The sequence below is a fragment of the Cryptomeria japonica genome, unplaced genomic scaffold (genome assembly GCF_030272615.1).
Source record: "Cryptomeria japonica unplaced genomic scaffold, Sugi_1.0 HiC_scaffold_289, whole genome shotgun sequence".
Lineage (NCBI taxonomy): Eukaryota > Viridiplantae > Streptophyta > Pinopsida > Cupressales > Cupressaceae > Cryptomeria > Cryptomeria japonica.
This window is the reverse complement of record NW_026729111.1, coordinates 27062-52500: the sequence shown is the minus strand read 5'-3', so window position 1 is coordinate 52500 and position 25439 is coordinate 27062. Positions and strand designations below refer to the sequence as shown.

Below are 25439 nucleotides of genomic sequence, written 5' to 3'. Positions count from 1 at the left end.
GTGCACGAAGTCGGAGCCCGGTTTGCCCCGGGTGTGCACCTCGGGTGCGCACCTCGCGTGCACCTTCGCTGCGGTGGGCACCTTGGCTGGGTTGCGCGCCTTGGTGGGCACCATGCAGTGCACGAAGTCGGAGCCCGGATTGCCCCGGGCGCGCACCTCCGCCAGGGTGGGCACCTTGGTGCGCACAACTTGCCTGGGCTGCGCACCAGGAAGGGCTCAAGATGGCACCCGCGTTCCGTTTTTTTCACTATCTTTCAGAACGGAAATTTTAAAATCTCGTTTTTTTTTGCCTTTTCTGGAAATTAGTGAAGGCAGCGCATCAAAGGTGCGCAACGCTGGTGCGAACCTGGGAGCGCTCCGATGTGTGCTCCAAGGTGCGGCGTGCACGAAGTCGGACCCCGGTTTGCCCCGGGTGCGCACCTCGCGTGCACCTTGGTGCGCACACCTTGGCTGGGTTGCGCGCCCTGGTGGGCACCATGGTGCGCACCAAGGAGCGCTCCGAAGTGTGCTCCAAGGTGCGGCGTGCACGAAGTCGGAGCCCGGTTTGCCCCGGGTGCGCACCTCGCGTGCACCTTCGCCGCGGTGGGCACCATGGCGTGCACGAAGTCGGAGCCCGGTTTGCCCCGGGTGCGCACCTCGCGTGCACCTTCGCCGGGGTGGGCACCTTGGTGTGCAGACCTTGGCTGGGTTGCGCGCCCTGGTGGGCACCATGGTGCGCACCAAGGAGCGCTCCGAAGTGTGCTCCAAGGTGCGGCCTGCACGAAGTCGGAGCCCGGTTTGCCCCGGGTGTGCACCTCGGGTGGGCACCTTGGTGCGCATGCCTTGCCTGGGCTGCGCACCAGGGCGGGCTCAAGATGGCACCCGCGTTCCTTTTTTTTCACTATCTTTCAAAACGGAAATTTTAAAATCTCATTTTTTTTTGCCTTTTTCTGGAAATTAGTGAAGGCAGCGCATCAAAGGTGCGCACCTCGCTGCCCACCACGGTGCGCAACGCCGGTGGGCACCCGGGAGTGCTTCGAAGTGTGCTCCAAGGTGCTGCGTGCACGTTGTCGGAGCCCGGTTTGCCCCGGGTGCGCACCTCGCGTGCACCTTCGTCGGGGTGGGCACCTTGGCTGGGTTTGCCCCGGCTGCGCTCCGAAGCGGGGTTATTGGAGCGCCGCCTCTTTTTTTGTCGGAGCGTTTGGTGGGGTTTCTCGCATTGGCTCTTCCGAGGCCCGGTTGCCACCCTGGCGCGCACGAAGTCGGAAGTAGGGTTAATTGCCCGGGTGCGCACCTTTGCCAGGGTGGGCACCTTACCTGGGCTGCGCACCAGGGCGGGCTCAAGATGGCACGCGCGTTCCGTTTTTTTCACTATCTTTCAAAACGGAAATTTTAAAATCTCCTTTTTTTTTTGCCTTTTCTGGAAATTAGTGAAGGCAGCGCATCAAAGGTGCGCACCTCGCTGCCCACCTTGGTGTGCTCTGAGGTGCGCACCCGGGAGCGCTACGAAGTGTGCTCCAAGGTGCGGCGTGCACGTTGTCGGAGCCCGGTTTGCCCCGGGTGCGCACCTCGCCTGCACCTTGGCCGGGGTGGGCACCTTGGCTGGGTTTGCCCAGGGTGCGCTCCGAAGCGGGGTTACTGGAGCGCCCCCTCTTTTTTTGTCAGAGCGTTTGGTGGGGTTTCTCGCATTGGCTCTTCCCAGGCCCGGTTGTTGGGTGCGCTCCCACCCTGGCGCGCGCGAAGTTGGAAGTTGGGTTAATTGCCCGGGCGCGCACCTTCGCCAGGGTGGGCACCTTGGTGCGCACACCTTGGCTGGGCTGCGCACCAGGGCGGGCTCAAGATGGCACCAGCATTCCCTTTTTCTCACTATCTTTCAAAACGGAAATTTTAAAATCTCGTTTTTTTTTTGCCTTTTATGGAAATTAGTGAAGGCATCGCATCAAAGGTGCGCACCTCGCTGCCCACCTTGGTGTGCTCCGAGGTGCCCACCACGGTGCGCAACGCCGGTGCGAACCCGGGAGCGCCCCGATGTGTGCTCCAAGGTGCGGCGTGCACGAAGTCGGACCCCGGTTTGCCCCGGGTGCGCACCTCGCGTGCACCTTGGTGCGCACACCTTGGCTGGGTTGCGCGGCCTGGTGGGCACCATGGTGCGCACCAAGGAGCGCTCCGAAGTGTGCTCCAAGGTGCGGCGTGCACGAAGTCGGAGCCCGGTTTGCCCCGGGTACGCACCTCGCGTGCACCTTCGCCGGGGTGGGCACCTCGGCTGGGTTGCGCGCCCTGGTGCGCACCAAGGAGCGCTCCGAAGTGTGCTCCAAGGTGCGGCGTGCACGAAGTCGGAGCCCGGTTTGCCCCGGGTGCGCACCTTCGCCGCGGTGCGCACCATGGCGTGCACGAAGTCGGAGCCCGGTTTGCCCCGGGTGCGCACCTCGCGTGCACCTTCGGCGGGGTTGCGCGCCCTGGTGGGCACCATGGTGCGCACCAAGGAGCGCTCCGAAGTGTGCTCCAAGGTGCGGCGTGCACGAAGTCGGAGCCCGGTTTGCCCCGGGTGCGCACCTCGCGTGCACCTTCGGCGGGGTTGCGCGCCCTGGTGGGCACCATGGTGCGCACCAAGGAGCGCTCCGAAGTGTGCTCCAAGGTGCGGCGTGCACGAAGTCGGAGCCCGGTTTGCCCCGGGTGCGCACCTCGCGTGCACCTTCGCCGCGGTGGGCACCATGGCGTGCACGAAGTCGGAGCCCGGTTTGCCCCGGGTGCGCACCTCGCGTGCACCTTCGCCGGGGTGGGCACCTCGGCTGGGTTGCGCGCCCTGGTGCGCACCAAGGAGCGCTCCGAAGTGTGCTCCAAGGTGCGGCGTGCACGAAGTCGGAGCCCGGTTTGCCCCGGGTGCGCACCTCGCGTGCACCTTCGCCAGGGTGGGCACCTCGGTGCGCACACCTTCTCAATGTTTTCTTGCCTTTTCTGGAAATTGGTGAAGGCAGCGCATCAAAGGTGCGCACCTCGGTGTGCTCCGAGGTGCGAACCCGAGAGCGCTCCGAGGTGCCCACGAAGTCGAAAGTCGGGTTAATTGCATTGTTTTCCCCGGGTGCGCTCCGAGGTGCGCAACATCGGCGCGCACCAAGGAGGGCTCCGAAGTGTGCTCCAAGGTGCGCACGATGGCGTGCACCTCTGGTGCGCACGATTCGGAGCTCGGTTTGACCGGGGTGCGCACACCTTGGCTGGGTTGCGCACCTTTTGTGCGCTCCAAGGTGCGCACGAAGTCGGAGCTCGGTTTGCCCCGGGTGCGCACCTTCGCCAGGGTGCGCACCTTGATGCGCACGCCTTGGCTGGGCTGCGCACCTTGGTGGGCGCCATGGTGCGCACCTTTCGTGCGCTCCAAGGTGCGCACGAAGTCGGAGCTCGGTTTGCCCCGGGTGCGCACCTTGGTGGGCGCCATGGTGCACTCCGAGGTGCCCAAGATTGGTGCGCACCAAGGAGCGCTCCGAAGTGCGCTCCAAGGTGCGCGCGAAGTCGAAAGTTGGGTTAATTGTCCGGTTTGCCTCGGGTGCGCACCTTGCGTGCACCTTCGCCAGGGTGGGCGCCTTGGTGCGCACACCTTGGCTGGGCTGCGCACACCTTGGCACCCGCGTTTCCTTCATTTTAAATTTTTTTTTTTTACAATCTCTCAAGTGGGAAATTCTATAATCTCAACTTTTTTTGCCTTTTCAGGAAACTTTTGAATGGAGCGCATCATTGGTGCGCTCCGAAGTGTGCTCCAAAGCTCTCTCCAGCTGCGTGCACCTGCCCCGGCCGCGCACCCGGCCCCGCCCAGCTTCGCTCACCTGTCCCGGGCGTCTGGTGCGGAACCTTAGAGTAAGAAACATCACCGTGCACCTTGGCCAACGTGCGCGACTCGACCGAGCGCGCACTGGCCGAGGTGCACACCGATTTCACCTGGGTGCGCGCGCAGCACCTCGGGCGCACCGGGGTGCGCGCACAACGCCCGGGTTGCACCGTGGCCTGTGTGCTCGGGGCGCCTCGGGTGCGCGCTCGGTGTCGCCCCCGCGCGCGCGGTAGTGCGGGCAGCGCACCCCGGCCCGGCCCGGCCCCGACGAGAACGCAAACGGGCAAAAGGTTTATTCAAATAGCATTGCGACGCCCGGCGAAAAACTAAAAAAGGGTGCAACACCGGGACTTCCCGGGAGGTCACCCATCCCAGTACTACTCCGGCCCAAGCGCGCTTAACTGCGGAGTTCTGATGGGATCCGGTGCACTAACGCTGGTATGATCGCACCCGTTATGAGCTTGTCGCAGTGTGTACTTAGCAAACCGCGACCCACGTGCGAATCCACCCCGGCCACCCACCCCCGTCGAGGTGCACACCCTCCCTCGCGAAGTGCGCCCCGTTCGCCAAGTGTGAGCCCTGCCCGGGTGCGCGCACCTTGCTAGGGCGTCGGGTGTGCACCCGGCCCGGCCTACGTGCGTGCACCTGGAGGGGGCGTCGTGTGCGTGCAGTGTCCCGTCTGCAACGCGGTGCCCACACACCACCTCGGGCGCAACGACCTGCGCTCACATGTGGGCCGAGTGCACCTTGGTGCATGTTCGGGGCGCCTCGGGTGCACGCTCGATCTTGCCCCGGTGCACCAAGGCGCTCGGTTTGCCCCGGGTGCGCACTTGGTGCAAGGTGGGCACCCAAAATAGGGATCAAGCACCAAAACACAAGTTTCGGGATGCAAAATGGGACCCAAGGACCACAAATGCGTTCCAAGACCCATGATGGGTCCACGAGAACAAAAATGTGTTCCGAGACTTAATAAACAAATATTGGGTTTTAGGAGAAGAAACATGCTCTGATGCCCAAAACGAGAATCGACCCCGAAAAGGCCACAGGCCAAAAGTGGGATGCGAGACAAAAAAAAATGGGACCCGAGGACCAAAATTGGGTTCCCAGGTCGAAGACAGGGCAACCGGACAAGAAACGACCTCTAAGGCTCGAAATGAGTCCCGACGACTAAAACTTGACAAGAAGCACCCATCAGGCACCCAACTCGACACCCATGGGATGCCGACCCACCCGGGCTTCCACCTAGCACACCTTGGCACCCACCCACCCTCGCACCCAACCTCGCACCCAACTTAGCACCTTTGAACCCACATTGGCACTCACCCTGACCCTGGCACCTTGGAACCCACATTGGCACTCACCTTGACCCTGGCACCCACCTTTGCACTCACCTTGGGACCCACCCTGGCTCCCACCTCGGCACCCACCCAGACACCCACCTTGGTTCCTTGGCACCCACCTTGGATCCTTGGCACCCACCCCGACACCCACCTTGGCACGCAACTTGGCTACTTGCCACCCACCTTGGCTCCTTGACGCCCACCCCGACAACCACCCCGTGACCTACCCTGGCTAGGGTTGGTGCACACCCACCCTGGTGCCCACCTTGGCACCCACCCTATGACCCACCTTGGCACGCACCTTAGTACCCACCCCGTTACCCACCCTAGGACCCACCCCGTGACCCACCTTGGCCAGGGTGGGTGCCTTGGTGCGCACAACTTGCCTGGGCTGCACACCAGGGCGGGCTCAAGATGGCACCCGCGTTCCGTTTTTTTCACTATCTTTCAAAACGGAAATTTTAAAATCTCATTTTTTTCTTTTTTTTGCCTTTTCTGGAAATTAGTGAAGGCAGCGCATCAAAGGTGCGCAATGCTGGTGCGAACCCGGGAGCGCTCCGATGTGTGCTCCAAGGTGCGGCGTGCACGAAGTCCGAGCCCGGTTTGCCCCGGGTGCGCACCTCGCGTGCACCTTCGCCGGGGTGAGCACCTTGGCTGGGTTGCGCGCCCTGGTGCGTACCAAGGAGCGCTCTGAAGTGTGCTCCAAGGTGCGGCGTGCACGAAGTCGGAGCCCGGTTTGCCCCGGGTGTGCACCTCGGGTGCGCACCTCGCGTGCACCTTCGCTGCGGTGGGCACCTTGGCTGGGTTGCGCGCCTTGGTGGGCACCATGCAGTGCACGAAGTCGGAGCCCGGTTTGCCCCGGGCGCGCACCTCCGCCAGGGTGGGCACCTTGGTGCGCACAACTTGCCTGGGCTGCGCATCAGGAAGGGCTCAAGATGGCACCCGCGTTCCGTTTTTTTCACTATCTTTCAGAACGGAAATTTTAAAATATCGTTTTTTTTTGCCTTTTCTGGAAATTAGTGAAGGCAGCGCATCAAAGGTGCGCAACGCTGGTGCGAACCTGGGAGCGCTCCGATGTGTGCTCCAAGGTGCGGCGTGCACGAAGTCGGAGCCCGGTTTGCCTCGGGTGCGCCCTGGTGGGCACCATGGTGCGCACCAAGGAGCGCTCCGAAGTGTGCTCCAAGGTGCGGCCTGCACGAAGTCGGAGCCCGGTTTGCCCCGGGTGTGCACCTCGGGTGGGCACCTTGGTGCGCATGCCTTGCCTGGGCTGCGCACCAGGGCGGGCTCAAGATGGCACCCGCGTTCCTTTTTTTTCACTATCTTTCAAAACGGAAATTTTAAAATCTCATTTTTTTTTGCCTTTTTCTGGAAATTAGTGAAGGCAGCGCATCAAAGGTGCGCACCTCGCTGCCCACCACGGTGCGCAACGCCGGTGGGCACCCGGGAGTGCTTCGAAGTGTGCTCCAAGGTGCTGCGTGCACGTTGTCGGAGCCCGGTTTGCCCCGGGTGCGCACCTCGCGTGCACCTTCGTCGGGGTGGGCACCTTGGCTTGGTTTGCCCCGGCTGCGCTCCGAAGCGGGGTTATTGGAGCGCCGCCTCTTTTTTTGTCGGAGCGTTTGGTGGGGTTTCTCGCATTGGCTCTTCCGAGGCCCGGTTGCCACCCTGGCGCGCACGAAGTCGGAAGTAGGGTTAATTGCCCGGGTGCGCACCTTTGCCAGGGTGGCACCTTACCTGGGCTGCGCACCAGGGCGGGCTCAAGATGGCACGCGCGTTCCGTTTTTTTCACTATCTTTCAAAACGGAAATTTTAAAATCTCCTTTTTTTTTTGCCTTTTCTGGAAATTAGTGAAGGCAGCGCATCAAAGGTGCGCACCTCGCTGCCCACCTTGGTGTGCTCTGAGGTGCGCACCCGGGAGCGCTACGAAGTGTGCTCCAAGGTGCGGCGTGCACGTTGTCGGAGCCCGGTTTGCCCCGGGTGCGCACCTCGCCTGCACCTTGGCCGGGGTGGGCACCTTGGCTGGGTTTGCCCAGGGTGCGCTCCGAAGCGGGGTTACTGGAGCGCCCCCTCTTTTTTTGTCAGAGAGTTTGGTGGGGTTTCTCGCATTGGCTCTTCCCAGGCCCGGTTGTTGGGTGCGCTCCCACCCTGGCGCGCGCGAAGTTGGAAGTTGGGTTAATTGCCCGGGCGCGCACCTTCGCCAGGGTGGGCACCTTGGTGCGCAAACCTTGGCTGGGCTGCGCACCAGGGCGGGCTCAAGATGGCACCAGCATTCCCTTTTTCTCACTATCTTTCAAAACGGAAATTTTAAAATCTCGTTTTTTTTTTGCCTTTTATGGAAATTAGTGAAGGCATCGCATCAAAGGTGCGCACCTCGCTGCCCACCTTGGTGTGCTCCGAGGTGCCCACCACGGTGCGCAACGCCGGTGCGAACCCGGGAGCGCCCCGATGTGTGCTCCAAGGTGCGGCGTGCACGAAGTCGGACCCCGGTTTGCCCCGGGTGCGCACCTCGCGTGCACCTTGGTGCGCACACCTTGGCTGGGTTGCGCGGCCTGGTGGGCACCATGGTGCGCACCAAGGAGCGCTCCGAAGTGTGCTCCAAGGTGCGGCGTGCACGAAGTCGGAGCCCGGTTTGCCCCGGGTGCGCACCTTCGCCGCGGTGGGCACCATGGCGTGCACGAAGTCGGAGCCCGGTTTGCCCCGGGTGCGCACCTCGCGTGCACCTTCGCCGGGGTGGGCACCTCGGCTGGGTTGCGCGCCCTGGTGCGCACCAAGGAGCGCTCTGAAGTGTGCTCCAAGGTGCGGCGTGCACGAAGTCGGAGCCCGGTTTGCCCCGGGTGTGCACCTCGCGTGCACCTTCGCTGCGGTGGGCACCTTGGCTGGGTTGCGCGCCTTGGTGGGCACCATGCAGTGCACGAAGTCGGAGCCCGGTTTGCCCCGGGCGCGCACCTCCGCCAGGGTGGGCACCTTGGTGCGCACAACTTGCCTGGGCTGCGCACCAGGAAGGGCTCAAGATGGCACCCGCGTTCCGTTTTTTTCACTATCTTTCAGAACGGAAATTTTAAAATATCGTTTTTTTTTGCCTTTTCTGGAAATTAGTGAAGGCAGCGCATCAAAGGTGCGCAACGCTGGTGCGAACCTGGGAGCGCTCCGATGTGTGCTCCAAGGTGCGGCGTGCACGAAGTCGGACCCCGGTTTGCCCCGGGTGCGCACCTCGCGTGCACCTTGGTGCGCACACCTTGGCTGGGTTGCGCGCCCTGGTGGGCACCATGGTGCGCACCAAGGAGCGCTCCGAAGTGTGCTCCAAGGTGCGGCGTGCACGAAGTCGGAGCCCGGTTTGCCCCGGGTGCGCACCTCGCGTGCACCTTCGCCGCGGTGGGCACCATGGCGTGCACGAAGTCGGAGCCCGGTTTGCCCCGGGTGCGCACCTCGCGTGCACCTTCGCCGGGGTGGGCACCTTAGTGTGCAGACCTTGGCTGGGTTGCGCGCCCTGGTGGGCACCATGGTGCGCACCAAGGAGCGCTCCGAAGTGTGCTCCAAGGTGCGGCCTGCACGAAGTCGGAGCCCGGTTTGCCCCGGGTGTGCACCTCGGGTGGGCACCTTGGTGCGCATGCCTTGCCTGGGCTGCGCACCAGGGCGGGCTCAAGATGGCACCCGCGTTCCTTTTTTTTCACTATCTTTCAAAACGGAAATTTTAAAATCTCATTTTTTTTTGCCTTTTTCTGGAAATTAGTGAAGGCAGCGCATCAAAGGTGCGCACCTCGCTGCCCACCACGGTGCGCAACGCCGGTGGGCACCCGGGAGTGCTTCGAAGTGTGCTCCAAGGTGCTGCGTGCACGTTGTCGGAGCCCGGTTTGCCCCGGGTGCGCACCTCGCGTGCACCTTCGTCGGGGTGGGCACCTTGGCTGGGTTTGCCCCGGCTGCGCTCCGAAGCGGGGTTATTGGAGCGCCGCCTCTTTTTTTGTCGGAGCGTTTGGTGGGGTTTCTCGCATTGGCTCTTCCGAGGCCCGGTTGCCACCCTGGCGCGCACGAAGTCGGAAGTAGGGTTAATTGCCCGGGTGCGCACCTTTGCCAGGGTGGGCACCTTACCTGGGCTGCGCACCAGGGCGGGCTCAAGATGGCACGCGCGTTCCGTTTTTTTCACTATCTTTCAAAACGGAAATTTTAAAATCTCCTTTTTTTTTTGCCTTTTCTGGAAATTAGTGAAGGCAGCGCATCAAAGGTGCGCACCTCGCTGCCCACCTTGGTGTGCTCTGAGGTGCGCACCCGGGAGCGCTACGAAGTGTGCTCCAAGGTGCGGCGTGCACGTTGTCGGAGCCCGGTTTGCCCCGGGTGCGCACCTCGCCTGCACCTTGGCCGGGGTGGGCACCTTGGCTGGGTTTGCCCAGGGTGCGCTCCGAAGCGGGGTTACTGGAGCGCCCCCTCTTTTTTTGTCAGAGCGTTTGGTGGGGTTTCTCGCATTGGCTCTTCCCAGGCCCGGTTGTTGGGTGCGCTCCCACCCTGGCGCGCGCGAAGTTGGAAGTTGGGTTAATTGCCCGGGCGCGCACCTTCGCCAGGGTGGGCACCTTGGTGCGCACACCTTGGCTGGGCTGCGCACCAGGGCGGGCTCAAGATGGCACCAGCATTCCCTTTTTCTCACTATCTTTCAAAACGGAAATTTTAAAATCTCGTTTTTTTTTTGCCTTTTATGGAAATTAGTGAAGGCATCGCATCAAAGGTGCGCACCTCGCTGCCCACCTTGGTGTGCTCCGAGGTGCCCACCACGGTGCGCAACGCCGGTGCGAACCCGGGAGCGCCCCGATGTGTGCTCCAAGGTGCGGCGTGCACGAAGTCGGACCCCGGTTTGCCCCGGGTGCGCACCTCGCGTGCACCTTGGTGCGCACACCTTGGCTGGGTTGCGCGGCCTGGTGGGCACCATGGTGCGCACCAAGGAGCGCTCCGAAGTGTGCTCCAAGGTGCGGCGTGCACGAAGTCGGAGCCCGGTTTGCCCCGGGTACGCACCTCGCGTGCACCTTCGCCGGGGTGGGCACCTCGGCTGGGTTGCGCGCCCTGGTGCGCACCAAGGAGCGCTCCGAAGTGTGCTCCAAGGTGCGGCGTGCACGAAGTCGGAGCCCGGTTTGCCCCGGGTGCGCACCTTCGCCGCGGTGCGCACCATGGCGTGCACGAAGTCGGAGCCCGGTTTGCCCCGGGTGCGCACCTAGCGTGCACCTTCGGCGGGGTTGCGCGCCCTGGTGGGCACCATGGTGCGCACCAAGGAGCGCTCCGAAGTGTGCTCCAAGGTGCGGCGTGCACGAAGTCGGAGCCCGGTTTGCCCCGGGTGCGCACCTCGCGTGCACCTTCGGCGGGGTTGCGCGCCCTGGTGGGCACCATGGTGCGCACCAAGGAGCGCTCCGAAGTGTGCTCCAAGGTGCGGCGTGCACGAAGTCGGAGCCCGGTTTGCCCCGGGTGCGCACCTCGCGTGCACCTTCGCCGCGGTGGGCACCATGGCGTGCACGAAGTCGGAGCCCGGTTTGCCCCGGGTGCGCACCTCGCGTGCACCTTCGCCGGGGTGGGCACCTCGGCTGGGTTGCGCGCCCTGGTGCGCACCAAGGAGCGCTCCGAAGTGTGCTCCAAGGTGCGGCGTGCACGAAGTCGGAGCCCGGTTTGCCCCGGGTGCGCACCTCGCGTGCACCTTCGCCAGGGTGGGCACCTCGGTGCGCACACCTTCTCAATGTTTTCTTGCCTTTTCTGGAAATTGGTGAAGGCAGCGCATCAAAGGTGCGCACCTCGGTGTGCTCCGAGGTGCGAACCCGAGAGCGCTCCGAGGTGCCCACGAAGTCGAAAGTCGGGTTAATTGCATTGTTTTCCCCGGGTGCGCTCCGAGGTGCGCAACATCGGCGCGCACCAAGGAGGGCTCCGAAGTGTGCTCCAAGGTGCGCACGATGGCGTGCACCTCTGGTGCGCACGATTCGGAGCTCGGTTTGACCGGGGTGCGCACACCTTGGCTGGGTTGCGCACCTTTTGTGCGCTCCAAGGTGCGCACGAAGTCGGAGCTCGGTTTGCCCCGGGTGCGCACCTTCGCCAGGGTGCGCACCTTGATGCGCACGCCTTGGCTGGGCTGCGCACCTTGGTGGGCGCCATGGTGCGCACCTTTCGTGCGCTCCAAGGTGCGCACGAAGTCGGAGCTCGGTTTGCCCCGGGTGCGCACCTTGGTGGGCGCCATGGTGCACTCCGAGGTGCCCAAGATTGGTGCGCACCAAGGAGCGCTCCGAAGTGCGCTCCAAGGTGCGCGCGAAGTCGAAAGTTGGGTTAATTGTCCGGTTTGCCTCGGGTGCGCACCTTGCGTGCACCTTCGCCAGGGTGGGCGCCTTGGTGCGCACACCTTGGCTGGGCTGCGCACACCTTGGCACCCGCGTTTCCTTCATTTTAAATTTTTTTTTTTTACAATCTCTCAAGTGGGAAATTCTATAATCTCAACTTTTTTTGCCTTTTCAGGAAACTTTTGAATGGAGCGCATCATTGGTGCACTCCGAAGTGTGCTCCAAAGCTCTCTCCAGCTGCGTGCACCTGCCCCGGCCGCGCACCCGGCCCCGCCCAGCTTCGCTCACCTGTCCCGGGCGTCTGGTGCGGAACCTTAGAGTAAGAAACATCACCGTGCACCTTGGCCAACGTGCGCGACTCGACCGAGCGCGCACTGGCCGAGGTGCACACCGATTTCACCTGGGTGCGCGCGCAGCACCTCGGGCGCACCGGGGTGCGCGCACAACGCCCGGGTTGCACCGTGGCCTGTGTGCTCGGGGCGCCTCGGGTGCGCGCTCGGTGTCGCCCCCGCGCGCGCGGTAGTGCGGGCAGCGCACCCCGGCCCGGCCCGGCCCCGACGAGAACGCAAACGGGCAAAAGGTTTATTCAAATAGCATTGCGACGCCCGGCGAAAAACTAAAAAAGGGTGCAACACCGGGACTTCCCGGGAGGTCACCCATCCCAGTACTACTCCGGCCCAAGCGCGCTTAACTGCGGAGTTCTGATGGGATCCGGTGCACTAACGCTGGTATGATCGCACCCGTTATGAGCTTGTCGCAGTGTGTACTTAGCAAACCGCGACCCACGTGCGAATCCACCCCGGCCACCCACCCCCGTCGAGGTGCACACCCTCCCTCGCGAAGTGCGCCCCGTTCGCCAAGTGTGAGCCCTGCCCGGGTGCGCGCACCTTGCTAGGGCGTCGGGTGTGCACCCGGCCCGGCCTACGTGCGTGCACCTGGAGGGGGCGTCGTGTGCGTGCAGTGTCCCGTCTGCAACGCGGTGCCCACACACCACCTCGGGCGCAACGACCTGCGCTCACATGTGGGCCGAGTGCACCTTGGTGCATGTTCGGGGCGCCTCGGGTGCACGCTCGATCTTGCCCCGGTGCACCAAGGCGCTCGGTTTGCCCCGGGTGCGCACTTGGTGCAAGGTGGGCACCCAAAATAGGGATCAAGCACCAAAACACAAGTTTCGGGATGCAAAATGGGACCCAAGGACCACAAATGCGTTCCAAGACCCATGATGGGTCCACGAGAACAAAAATGTGTTCCGAGACTTAATAAACAAATATTGGGTTTTAGGAGAAGAAACATGCTCTGATGCCCAAAACGAGAATCGACCTCGAAAAGGCCACAGGCCAAAAGTGGGATGCGAGACAAAAAAAAATGGGACCCGAGGACCAAAATTGGGTTCCCAGGTCGAAGACAGGGCAACCGGACAAGAAACGACCTCTAAGGCTCGAAATGAGTCCCGACGACTAAAACTTGACAAGAAGCACCCATCAGGCACCCAACTCGACACCCATGGGATGCCGACCCACCCGGGCTTCCACCTAGCACACCTTGGCACCCACCCACCCTCGCACCCAACCTCGCACCCAACTTAGCACCTTTGAACCCACATTGGCACTCACCCTGACCCTGGCACCTTGGAACCCACATTGGCACTCACCTTGACCCTGGCACCCACCTTTGCACTCACCTTGGGACCCACCCTGGCTCCCACCTCGGCACCCACCCAGACACCCACCTTGGTTCCTTGGCACCCACCTTGGATCCTTGGCACCCACCCCGACACCCACCTTGGCACGCAACTTGGCTACTTGCCACCCACCTTGGCTCCTTGACGCCCACCCCGACAACCACCCCGTGACCTACCCTGGCTAGGGTTGGTGCACACCCACCCTGGTGCCCACCTTGGCACCCACCCTATGACCCACCTTGGCACGCACCTTAGTACCCACCCCGTTACCCACCCTAGGACCCACCCCGTGACCCACCTTGGCCAGGGTGGGTGCCTTGGTGCGCACAACTTGCCTGGGCTGCACACCAGGGCGGGCTCAAGATGGCACCCGCGTTCTGTTTTTTTCACTATCTTTCAAAACGGAAATTTTAAAATCTCATTTTTTTCTTTTTTTTGCCTTTTCTGGAAATTAGTGAAGGCAGCGCATCAAAGGTGCGCAATGCTGGTGCGAACCCGGGAGCGCTCCGATGTGTGCTCCAAGGTGCGGCGTGCACGAAGTCCGAGCCCGGTTTGCCCCGGGTGCGCACCTCGCGTGCACCTTCGCCGGGGTGAGCACCTTGGCTGGGTTGCGCGCCCTGGTGCGTACCAAGGAGCGCTCTGAAGTGTGCTCCAAGGTGCGGCGTGCACGAAGTCGGAGCCCGGTTTGCCCCGGGTGTGCACCTCGGGTGCGCACCTCGCGTGCACCTTCGCTGCGGTGGGCACCTTGGCTGGGTTGCGCGCCTTGGTGGGCACCATGCAGTGCACGAAGTCGGAGCCCGGTTTGCCCCGGGCGCGCACCTCCGCCAGGGTGGGCACCTTGGTGCGCACAACTTACCTGGGCTGCGCATCAGGAAGGGCTCAAGATGGCACCCGCGTTCCGTTTTTTTCACTATCTTTCAGAACGGAAATTTTAAAATATCGTTTTTTTTTGCCTTTTCTGGAAATTAGTGAAGGCAGCGCATCAAAGGTGCGCAACGCTGGTGCGAACCTGGGAGCGCTCCGATGTGTGCTCCAAGGTGCGGCGTGCACGAAGTCGGAGCCCGGTTTGCCTCGGGTGCGCCCTGGTGGGCACCATGGTGCGCACCAAGGAGCGCTCCGAAGTGTGCTCCAAGGTGCGGCCTGCACGAAGTCGGAGCCCGGTTTGCCCCGGGTGTGCACCTCGGGTGGGCACCTTGGTGCGCATGCCTTGCCTGGGCTGCGCACCAGGGCGGGCTCAAGATGGCACCCGCGTTCCTTTTTTTTCACTATCTTTCAAAACGGAAATTTTAAAATCTCATTTTTTTTTGCCTTTTTCTGGAAATTAGTGAAGGCAGCGCATCAAAGGTGCGCACCTCGCTGCCCACCACGGTGCGCAACGCCGGTGGGCACCCGGGAGTGCTTCGAAGTGTGCTCCAAGGTGCTGCGTGCACGTTGTCGGAGCCCGGTTTGCCCCGGGTGCGCACCTCGCGTGCACCTTCGTCGGGGTGGGCACCTTGGCTTGGTTTGCCCCGGCTGCGCTCCGAAGCGGGGTTATTGGAGCGCCGCCTCTTTTTTTGTCGGAGCGTTTGGTGGGGTTTCTCGCATTGGCTCTTCCGAGGCCCGGTTGCCACCCTGGCGCGCACGAAGTCGGAAGTAGGGTTAATTGCCCGGGTGCGCACCTTTGCCAGGGTGGCACCTTACCTGGGCTGCGCACCAGGGCGGGCTCAAGATGGCACGCGCGTTCCGTTTTTTTCACTATCTTTCAAAACGGAAATTTTAAAATCTCCTTTTTTTTTTGCCTTTTCTGGAAATTAGTGAAGGCAGCGCATCAAAGGTGCGCACCTCGCTGCCCACCTTGGTGTGCTCTGAGGTGCGCACCCGGGAGCGCTACGAAGTGTGCTCCAAGGTGCGGCGTGCACGTTGTCGGAGCCCGGTTTGCCCCGGGTGCGCACCTCGCCTGCACCTTGGCCGGGGTGGGCACCTTGGCTGGGTTTGCCCAGGGTGCGCTCCGAAGCGGGGTTACTGGAGCGCCCCCTCTTTTTTTGTCAGAGAGTTTGGTGGGGTTTCTCGCATTGGCTCTTCCCAGGCCCGGTTGTTGGGTGCGCTCCCACCCTGGCGCGCGCGAAGTTGGAAGTTGGGTTAATTGCCCGGGCGCGCACCTTCGCCAGGGTGGGCACCTTGGTGCGCAAACCTTGGCTGGGCTGCGCACCAGGGCGGGCTCAAGATGGCACCAGCATTCCCTTTTTCTCACTATCTTTCAAAACGGAAATTTTAAAATCTCGTTTTTTTTTTGCCTTTTATGGAAATTAGTGAAGGCATCGCATCAAAGGTGCGCACCTCGCTGCCCACCTTGGTGTGCTCCGAGGTGCCCACCACGGTGCGCAACGCCGGTGCGAACCCGGGAGCGCCCCGATGTGTGCTCCAAGGTGCGGCGTGCACGAAGTCGGACCCCGGTTTGCCCCGGGTGCGCACCTCGCGTGCACCTTGGTGCGCACACCTTGGCTGGGTTGCGCGGCCTGGTGGGCACCATGGTGCGCACCAAGGAGCGCTCCGAAGTGTGCTCCAAGGTGCGGCGTGCACGAAGTCGGAGCCCGGTTTGCCCCGGGTGCGCACCTTCGCCGCGGTGGGCACCATGGCGTGCACGAAGTCGGAGCCCGGTTTGCCCCGGGTGCGCACCTCGCGTGCACCTTCGCCGGGGTGGGCACCTCGGCTGGGTTGCGCGCCCTGGTGCGCACCAAGGAGCGCTCTGAAGTGTGCTCCAAGGTGCGGCGTGCACGAAGTCGGAGCCCGGTTTGCCCCGGGTGTGCACCTCGCGTGCACCTTCGCTGCGGTGGGCACCTTGGCTGGGTTGCGCGCCTTGGTGGGCACCATGCAGTGCACGAAGTCGGAGCCCGGTTTGCCCCGGGCGCGCACCTCCGCCAGGGTGGGCACCTTGGTGCGCACAACTTGCCTGGGCTGCGCACCAGGAAGGGCTCAAGATGGCACCCGCGTTCCGTTTTTTTCACTATCTTTCAGAACGGAAATTTTAAAATATCGTTTTTTTTTGCCTTTTCTGGAAATTAGTGAAGGCAGCGCATCAAAGGTGCGCAACGCTGGTGCGAACCTGGGAGCGCTCCGATGTGTGCTCCAAGGTGCGGCGTGCACGAAGTCGGACCCCGGTTTGCCCCGGGTGCGCACCTCGCGTGCACCTTGGTGCGCACACCTTGGCTGGGTTGCGCGCCCTGGTGGGCACCATGGTGCGCACCAAGGAGCGCTCCGAAGTGTGCTCCAAGGTGCGGCGTGCACGAAGTCGGAGCCCGGTTTGCCCCGGGTGCGCACCTCGCGTGCACCTTCGCCGCGGTGGGCACCATGGCGTGCACGAAGTCGGAGCCCGGTTTGCCCCGGGTGCGCACCTCGCGTGCACCTTCGCCGGGGTGGGCACCTTGGTGTGCAGACCTTGGCTGGGTTGCGCGCCCTGGTGGGCACCATGGTGCGCACCAAGGAGCGCTCCGAAGTGTGCTCCAAGGTGCGGCCTGCACGAAGTCGGAGCCCGGTTTGCCCCGGGTGTGCACCTCGGGTGGGCACCTTGGTGCGCATGCCTTGCCTGGGCTGCGCACCAGGGCGGGCTCAAGATGGCACCCGCGTTCCTTTTTTTTCACTATCTTTCAAAACGGAAATTTTAAAATCTCATTTTTTTTTGCCTTTTTCTGGAAATTAGTGAAGGCAGCGCATCAAAGGTGCGCACCTCGCTGCCCACCACGGTGCGCAACGCCGGTGGGCACCCGGGAGTGCTTCGAAGTGTGCTCCAAGGTGCTGCGTGCACGTTGTCGGAGCCCGGTTTGCCCCGGGTGCGCACCTCGCGTGCACCTTCGTCGGGGTGGGCACCTTGGCTGGGTTTGCCCCGGCTGCGCTCCGAAGCGGGGTTATTGGAGCGCCGCCTCTTTTTTTGTCGGAGCGTTTGGTGGGGTTTCTCGCATTGGCTCTTCCGAGGCCCGGTTGCCACCCTGGCGCGCACGAAGTCGGAAGTAGGGTTAATTGCCCGGGTGCGCACCTTTGCCAGGGTGGGCACCTTACCTGGGCTGCGCACCAGGGCGGGCTCAAGATGGCACGCGCGTTCCGTTTTTTTCACTATCTTTCAAAACGGAAATTTTAAAATCTCCTTTTTTTTTTGCCTTTTCTGGAAATTAGTGAAGGCAGCGCATCAAAGGTGCGCACCTCGCTGCCCACCTTGGTGTGCTCTGAGGTGCGCACCCGGGAGCGCTACGAAGTGTGCTCCAAGGTGCGGCGTGCACGTTGTCGGAGCCCGGTTTGCCCCGGGTGCGCACCTCGCCTGCACCTTGGCCGGGGTGGGCACCTTGGCTGGGTTTGCCCAGGGTGCGCTCCGAAGCGGGGTTACTGGAGCGCCCCCTCTTTTTTTGTCAGAGCGTTTGGTGGGGTTTCTCGCATTGGCTCTTCCCAGGCCCGGTTGTTGGGTGCGCTCCCACCCTGGCGCGCGCGAAGTTGGAAGTTGGGTTAATTGCCCGGGCGCGCACCTTCGCCAGGGTGGGCACCTTGGTGCGCACACCTTGGCTGGGCTGCGCACCAGGGCGGGCTCAAGATGGCACCAGCATTCCCTTTTTCTCACTATCTTTCAAAACGGAAATTTTAAAATCTCGTTTTTTTTTTGCCTTTTATGGAAATTAGTGAAGGCATCGCATCAAAGGTGCGCACCTCGCTGCCCACCTTGGTGTGCTCCGAGGTGCCCACCACGGTGCGCAACGCCGGTGCGAACCCGGGAGCGCCCCGATGTGTGCTCCAAGGTGCGGCGTGCACGAAGTCGGACCCCGGTTTGCCCCGGGTGCGCACCTCGCGTGCACCTTGGTGCGCACACCTTGGCTGGGTTGCGCGGCCTGGTGGGCACCATGGTGCGCACCAAGGAGCGCTCCGAAGTGTGCTCCAAGGTGCGGCGTGCACGAAGTCGGAGCCCGGTTTGCCCCGGGTACGCACCTCGCGTGCACCTTCGCCGGGGTGGGCACCTCGGCTGGGTTGCGCGCCCTGGTGCGCACCAAGGAGCGCTCCGAAGTGTGCTCCAAGGTGCGGCGTGCACGAAGTCGGAGCCCGGTTTGCCCCGGGTGCGCACCTTCGCCGCGGTGCGCACCATGGCGTGCACGAAGTCGGAGCCCGGTTTGCCCCGGGTGCGCACCTCGCGTGCACCTTCGGCGGGGTTGCGCGCCCTGGTGGGCACCATGGTGCGCACCAAGGAGCGCTCCGAAGTGTGCTCCAAGGTGCGGCGTGCACGAAGTCGGAGCCCGGTTTGCCCCGGGTGCGCACCTCGCGTGCACCTTCGGCGGGGTTGCGCGCCCTGGTGGGCACCATGGTGCGCACCAAGGAGCGCTCCGAAGTGTGCTCCAAGGTGCGGCGTGCACGAAGTCGGAGCCCGGTTTGCCCCGGGTGCGCACCTCGCGTGCACCTTCGCCGCGGTGGGCACCATGGCGTGCACGAAGTCGGAGCCCGGTTTGCCCCGGGTGCGCACCTCGCGTGCACCTTCGCCGGGGTGGGCACCTCGGCTGGGTTGCGCGCCCTGGTGCGCACCAAGGAGCGCTCCGAAGTGTGCTCCAAGGTGCGGCGTGCACGAAGTCGGAGCCCGGTTTGCCCCGGGTGCGCACCTCGCGTGCACCTTCGCCAGGGTGGGCACCTCGGTGCGCACACCTTCTCAATGTTTTCTTGCCTTTTCTGGAAATTGGTGAAGGCAGCGCATCAAAGGTGCGCACCTCGGTGTGCTCCGAGGTGCGAACCCGAGAGCGCTCCGAGGTGCCCACGAAGTCGAAAGTCGGGTTAATTGCATTGTTTTCCCCGGGTGCGCTCCGAGGTGCGCAACATCGGCGCGCACCAAGGAGGGCTCCGAAGTGTGCTCCAAGGTGCGCACGATGGCGTGCACCTCTGGTGCGCACGATTCGGAGCTCGGTTTGACCGGGGTGCGCACACCTTGGCTGGGTTGCGCACCTTTTGTGCGCTCCAAGGTGCGCACGAAGTCGGAGCTCGGTTTGCCCCGGGTGCGCACCTTCGCCAGGGTGCGCACCTTGATGCGCACGCCTTGGCTGGGCTGCGCACCTTGGTGGGCGCCATGGTGCGCACCTTTCGTGCGCTCCAAGGTGCGCACGAAGTCGGAGCTCGGTTTGCCCCGGGTGCGCACCTTGGTGGGCGCCATGGTGCACTCCGAGGTGCCCAAGATTGGTGCGCACCAAGGAGCGCTCCGAAGTGCGCTCCAAGGTGCGCGCGAAGTCGAAAGTTGGGTTAATTGTCCGGTTTGCCTCGGGTGCGCACCTTGCGTGCACCTTCGCCAGGGTGGGCGCCTTGGTGCGCACACCTTGGCTGGGCTGCGCACACCTTGGCACCCGCGTTTCCTTCATTTTAAATTTTTTTTTTTTACAATCTCTCAAGTGGGAAATTCTATAATCTCAACTTTTTTTGCCTTTTCAGGAAACTTTTGAATGGAGCGCATCATTGGTGCGCTCCGAAGTGTGCTCCAAAGCTCTCTCCAGCTGCGTGCACCTGCCCCGGCCGCGCACCCGGCCCCGCCCAGCTTCGCTCACCTGTCCCGGGCGTCTGGTGCGGAACCTTAGAGTAAGAAACATCACCGTGCACCTTGGCCAACGTGCGCGACTCGACCGAGCGCGCACTGGCCGAGGTGCACACCGATTTCACCTGGGTGCGCGCGCAGCACCTCGGGCGCACCGGGGTGCGCGCACAACGCCCGGGTTGCACCGTGGCCTGTGTGCTCGGGGCGCCTCGGGTGCGCGCTCGGTGTCGCCCCCCGCGCGCGCGGTAGTGCGGGCAGCGCACCCCGGCCCGGCCCGGCCCCGACGAGAACGCAAACGGGCAAAAGGTTTATTCAAATAGCATTGCGACGCCCGGCGAAAAACTAAAAAAGGGTGCAACACCGGGACTTCCCGGGAGGTCACCCATCCCAGTACTACTCCGGCCCAAGCGCGCTTAACTGCGGAGTTCTGATGGGATCCGGTGCACTAACGCTGGTATGATCGCACCCGTTATGAGCTTGTCGCAGTGTGTACTTAGCAAACCGCGACCCACGTGCGAATCCACCCCGGCCACCCACCCCCGTCGAGGTGCACACCCTCCCTCGCGAAGTGCGCCCCGTTCGCCAAGTGTGAGCCCTGCCCGGGTGCGCGCACCTTGCTAGGGCGTCGGGTGTGCACCCGGCCCGGCCTACGTGCGTGCACCTGGAGGGGGCGTCGTGTGCGTGCAGTGTCCCGTCTGCAACGCGGTGCCCACACACCACCTCGGGCGCAACGACCTGCGCTCACATGTGGGCCGAGTGCACCTTGGTGCATGTTCGGGGCGCCTCGGGTGCACGCTCGATCTTGCCCCGGTGCACCAAGGCGCTCGGTTTGCCCCGGGTGCGCACTTGGTGCAAGGTGGGCACCCAAAATAGGGATCAAGCACCAAAACACAAGTTTCGGGATGCAAAATGGGACCCAAGGACCACAAATGCGTTCCAAGACCCATGATGGGTCCACGAGAACAAAAATGTGTTCCGAGACTTAATAAACAAATATTGGGTTTTAGGAGAAGAAACATGCTCTGATGCCCAAAACGAGAATCGACCCCGAAAAGGCCACAGGCCAAAAGTGGGATGCGAGACAAAAAAAAATGGGACCCGAGGACCAAAATTGGGTTCCCAGGTCGAAGACAGGGCAACCGGACAAGAAACGACCTCTAAGGCTCGAAATGAGTCCCGACGACTAAAACTTGACAAGAAGCACCCATCAGGCACCCAACTCGACACCCATGGGATGCCGACCCACCCGGGCTTCCACCTAGCACACCTTGGCACCCACCCACCCTCGCACCCAACCTCGCACCCAACTTAGCACCTTTGAACCCACATTGGCACTCACCCTGACCCTGGCACCTTGGAACCCACATTGGCACTCACCTTGACCCTGGCACCCACCTTTGCACTCACCTTGGGACCCACCCTGGCTCCCACCTCGGCACCCACCCAGACACCCACCTTGGTTCCTTGGCACCCACCTTGGATCCTTGGCACCCACCCCGACACCCACCTTGGCACGCAACTTGGCTACTTGCCACCCACCTTGGCTCCTTGACGCCCACCCCGACAACCACCCCGTGACCTACCCTGGCTAGGGTTGGTGCACACCCACCCTGGTGCCCACCTTGGCACCCACCCTATGACCCACCTTGGCACGCACCTTAGTACCCACCCCGTTACCCACCCTAGGACCCACCCCGTGACCCACCTTGGCCAGGGTGGGTGCCTTGGTGCGCACAACTTGCCTGGGCTGCACACCAGGGCGGGCTCAAGATGGCACCCGCGTTCCGTTTTTTTCACTATCTTTCAAAACGGAAATTTTAAAATCTCATTTTTTTCTTTTTTTTGCCTTTTCTGGAAATTAGTGAAGGCAGCGCATCAAAGGTGCGCAATGCTGGTGCGAACCCGGGAGCGCTCCGATGTGTGCTCCAAGGTGCGGCGTGCACGAAGTCCGAGCCCGGTTTGCCCCGGGTGCGCACCTCGCGTGCACCTTCGCCGGGGTGAGCACCTTGGCTGGGTTGCGCGCCCTGGTGCGTACCAAGGAGCGCTCTGAAGTGTGCTCCAAGGTGCGGCGTGCACGAAGTCGGAGCCCGGTTTGCCCCGGGTGTGCACCTCGGGTGCGCACCTCGCGTGCACCTTCGCTGCGGTGGGCACCTTGGCTGGGTTGCGCGCCTTGGTGGGCACCATGCAGTGCACGAAGTCGGAGCCCGGTTTGCCCCGGGCGCGCACCTCCGCCAGGGTGGGCACCTTGGTGCGCACAACTTGCCTGGGCTGCGCATCAGGAAGGGCTCAAGATGGCACCCGCGTTCCGTTTTTTTCACTATCTTTCAGAACGGAAATTTTAAAATATCGTTTTTTTTTGCCTTTTCTGGAAATTAGTGAAGGCAGCGCATCAAAGGTGCGCAACGCTGGTGCGAACCTGGGAGCGCTCCGATGTGTGCTCCAAGGTGCGGCGTGCACGAAGTCGGAGCCCGGTTTGCCTCGGGTGCGCCCTGGTGGGCACCATGGTGCGCACCAAGGAGCGCTCCGAAGTGTGCTCCAAGGTGCGGCCTGCACGAAGTCGGAGCCCGGTTTGCCCCGGGTGTGCACCTCGGGTGGGCACCTTGGTGCGCATGCCTTGCCTGGGCTGCGCACCAGGGCGGGCTCAAGATGGCACCCGCGTTCCTTTTTTTTCACTATCTTTCAAAACGGAAATTTTAAAATCTCATTTTTTTTTGCCTTTTTCTGGAAATTAGTGAAGGCAGCGCATCAAAGGTGCGCACCTCGCTGCCCACCACGGTGCGCAACGCCGGTGGGCACCCGGGAGTGCTTCGAAGTGTGCTCCAAGGTGCTGCGTGCACGTTGTCGGAGCCCGGTTTGCCCCGGGTGCGCACCTCGCGTGCACCTTCGTCGGGGTGGGCACCTTGGCTTGGTTTGCCCCGGCTGCGCTCCGAAGCGGGGTTATTGGAGCGCCGCCTCTTTTTTTGTCGGAGCGTTTGGTGGGGTTTCTCGCATTGGCTCTTCCGAGGCCCGGTTGCCACCCTGGCGCGCACGAAGTCGGAAGTAGGGTTAATTGCCCGGGTGCGCACCTTTGCCAGGGTGGCACCTTACCTGGGCTGCGCACCAGGGCGGGCTCAAGATGGCACGCGCGTTCCGTTTTTTTCACTATCTTTCAAAACGGAAATTTTAAAATCTCCTTTTTTTTTTGCCTTTTCTGGAAATTAGTGAAGGCAGCGCATCAAAGGTGCGCACCTCGCTGCCCACCTTGGTGTGCTCTGAGGTGCGCACCCGGGAGCGCTACGAAGTGTGCTCCAAGGTGCGGCGTGCACGTTGTCGGAGCCCGGTTTGCCCCGGGTGCGCACCTCGCCTGCACCTTGGCCGGGGTGGGCACCTTGGCTGGGTTTGCCCAGGGTGCGCTCCGAAGCGGGGTTACTGGAGCGCCCCCTCTTTTTTTGTCAGAGAGTTTGGTGGGGTTTCTCGCATTGGCTCTTCCCAGGCCCGGTTGTTGGGTGCGCTCCCACCCTGGCGCGCGCGAAGTTGGAAGTTGGGTTAATTGCCCGGGCGCGCACCTTCGCCAGGGTGGGCACCTTGGTGCGCAAACCTTGGCTGGGCTGCGCACCAGGGCGGGCTCAAGATGGCACCAGCATTCCCTTTTTCTCACTATCTTTCAAAACGGAAATTTTAAAATCTCGTTTTTTTTTTGCCTTTTATGGAAATTAGTGAAGGCATCGCATCAAAGGTGCGCACCTCGCTGCCCACCTTGGTGTGCTCCGAGGTGCCCACCACGGTGCGCAACGCCGGTGCGAACCCGGGAGCGCCCCGATGTGTGCTCCAAGGTGCGGCGTGCACGAAGTCGGACCCCGGTTTGCCCCGGGTGCGCACCTCGCGTGCACCTTGGTGCGCACACCTTGGCTGGGTTGCGCGGCCTGGTGGGCACCATGGTGCGCACCAAGGAGCGCTCCGAAGTGTGCTCCAAGGTGCGGCGTGCACGAAGTCGGAGCCCGGTTTGCCCCGGGTGCGCACCTTCGCCGCGGTGGGCACCATGGCGTGCACGAAGTCGGAGCCCGGTTTGCCCCGGGTGCGCACCTCGCGTGCACCTTCGCCGGGGTGGGCACCTCGGCTGGGTTGCGCGCCCTGGTGCGCACCAAGGAGCGCTCTGAAGTGTGCTCCAAGGTGCGGCGTGCACGAAGTCGGAGCCCGGTTTGCCCCGGGTGTGCACCTCGCGTGCACCTTCGCTGCGGTGGGCACCTTGGCTGGGTTGCGCGCCTTGGTGGGCACCATGCAGTGCACGAAGTCGGAGCCCGGTTTGCCCCGGGCGCGCACCTCCGCCAGGGTGGGCACCTTGGTGCGCACAACTTGCCTGGGCTGCGCACCAGGAAGGGCTCAAGATGGCACCCGCGTTCCGTTTTTTTCACTATCTTTCAGAACGGAAATTTTAAAATATCGTTTTTTTTTGCCTTTTCTGGAAATTAGTGAAGGCAGCGCATCAAAGGTGCGCAACGCTGGTGCGAACCTGGGAGCGCTCCGATGTGTGCTCCAAGGTGCGGCGTGCACGAAGTCGGACCCCGGTTTGCCCCGGGTGCGCACCTCGCGTGCACCTTGGTGCGCACACCTTGGCTGGGTTGCGCGCCCTGGTGGGCACCATGGTGCGCACCAAGGAGCGCTCCGAAGTGTGCTCCAAGGTGCGGCGTGCACGAAGTCGGAGCCCGGTTTGCCCCGGGTGCGCACCTCGCGTGCACCTTCGCCGCGGTGGGCACCATGGCGTGCACGAAGTCGGAGCCCGGTTTGCCCCGGGTGCGCACCTCGCGTGCACCTTCGCCGGGGTGGGCACCTTGGTGTGCAGACCTTGGCTGGGTTGCGCGCCCTGGTGGGCACCATGGTGCGCACCAAGGAGCGCTCCGAAGTGTGCTCCAAGGTGCGGCCTGCACGAAGTCGGAGCCCGGTTTGCCCCGGGTGTGCACCTCGGGTGGGCACCTTGGTGCGCATGCCTTGCCTGGGCTGCGCACCAGGGCGGGCTCAAGATGGCACCCGCGTTCCTTTTTTTTCACTATCTTTCAAAACGGAAATTTTAAAATCTCATTTTTTTTTGCCTTTTTCTGGAAATTAGTGAAGGCAGCGCATCAAAGGTGCGCACCTCGCTGCCCACCACGGTGCGCAACGCCGGTGGGCACCCGGGAGTGCTTCGAAGTGTGCTCCAAGGTGCTGCGTGCACGTTGTCGGAGCCCGGTTTGCCCCGGGTGCGCACCTCGCGTGCACCTTCGTCGGGGTGGGCACCTTGGCTGGGTTTGCCCCGGCTGCGCTCCGAAGCGGGGTTATTGGAGCGCCGCCTCTTTTTTTGTCGGAGCGTTTGGTGGGGTTTCTCGCATTGGCTCTTCCGAGGCCCGGTTGCCACCCTGGCGCGCACGAAGTCGGAAGTAGGGTTAATTGCCCGGGTGCGCACCTTTGCCAGGGTGGGCACCTTACCTGGGCTGCGCACCAGGGCGGGCTCAAGATGGCACGCGCGTTCCGTTTTTTTCACTATCTTTCAAAACGGAAATTTTAAAATCTCCTTTTTTTTTTGCCTTTTCTGGAAATTAGTGAAGGCAGCGCATCAAAGGTGCGCACCTCGCTGCCCACCTTGGTGTGCTCTGAGGTGCGCACCCGGGAGCGCTACGAAGTGTGCTCCAAGGTGCGGCGTGCACGTTGTCGGAGCCCGGTTTGCCCCGGGTGCGCACCTCGCCTGCACCTTGGCCGGGGTGGGCACCTTGGCTGGGTTTGCCCAGGGTGCGCTCCGAAGCGGGGTTACTGGAGCGCCCCCTCTTTTTTTGTCAGAGCGTTTGGTGGGGTTTCTCGCATT

The 25439-nt window shown here is 62.8% G+C and overlaps 3 non-coding genes across 3 annotated transcripts; all 3 read right to left on the bottom strand.

The window, feature by feature from the left end:
- Positions 1 to 4129: 4129 nt before the first annotated feature.
- On the bottom strand, positions 4130 to 4248 carry LOC131870102 (5S ribosomal RNA). Its single transcript, XR_009368452.1, has one exon. It is a non-coding gene; the product is annotated as a 5S ribosomal RNA (ribosomal RNA).
- A 7804-nt stretch (positions 4249 to 12052) lies between these two features.
- LOC131870101 (5S ribosomal RNA) lies at positions 12053 to 12171 on the bottom strand. Its single transcript, XR_009368451.1, has one exon. It is a non-coding gene; the product is annotated as a 5S ribosomal RNA (ribosomal RNA).
- A 7805-nt stretch (positions 12172 to 19976) lies between these two features.
- LOC131870128 (5S ribosomal RNA) lies at positions 19977 to 20095 on the bottom strand. Its single transcript, XR_009368477.1, has one exon. It is a non-coding gene; the product is annotated as a 5S ribosomal RNA (ribosomal RNA).
- Positions 20096 to 25439: the final 5344 nt, after the last annotated feature.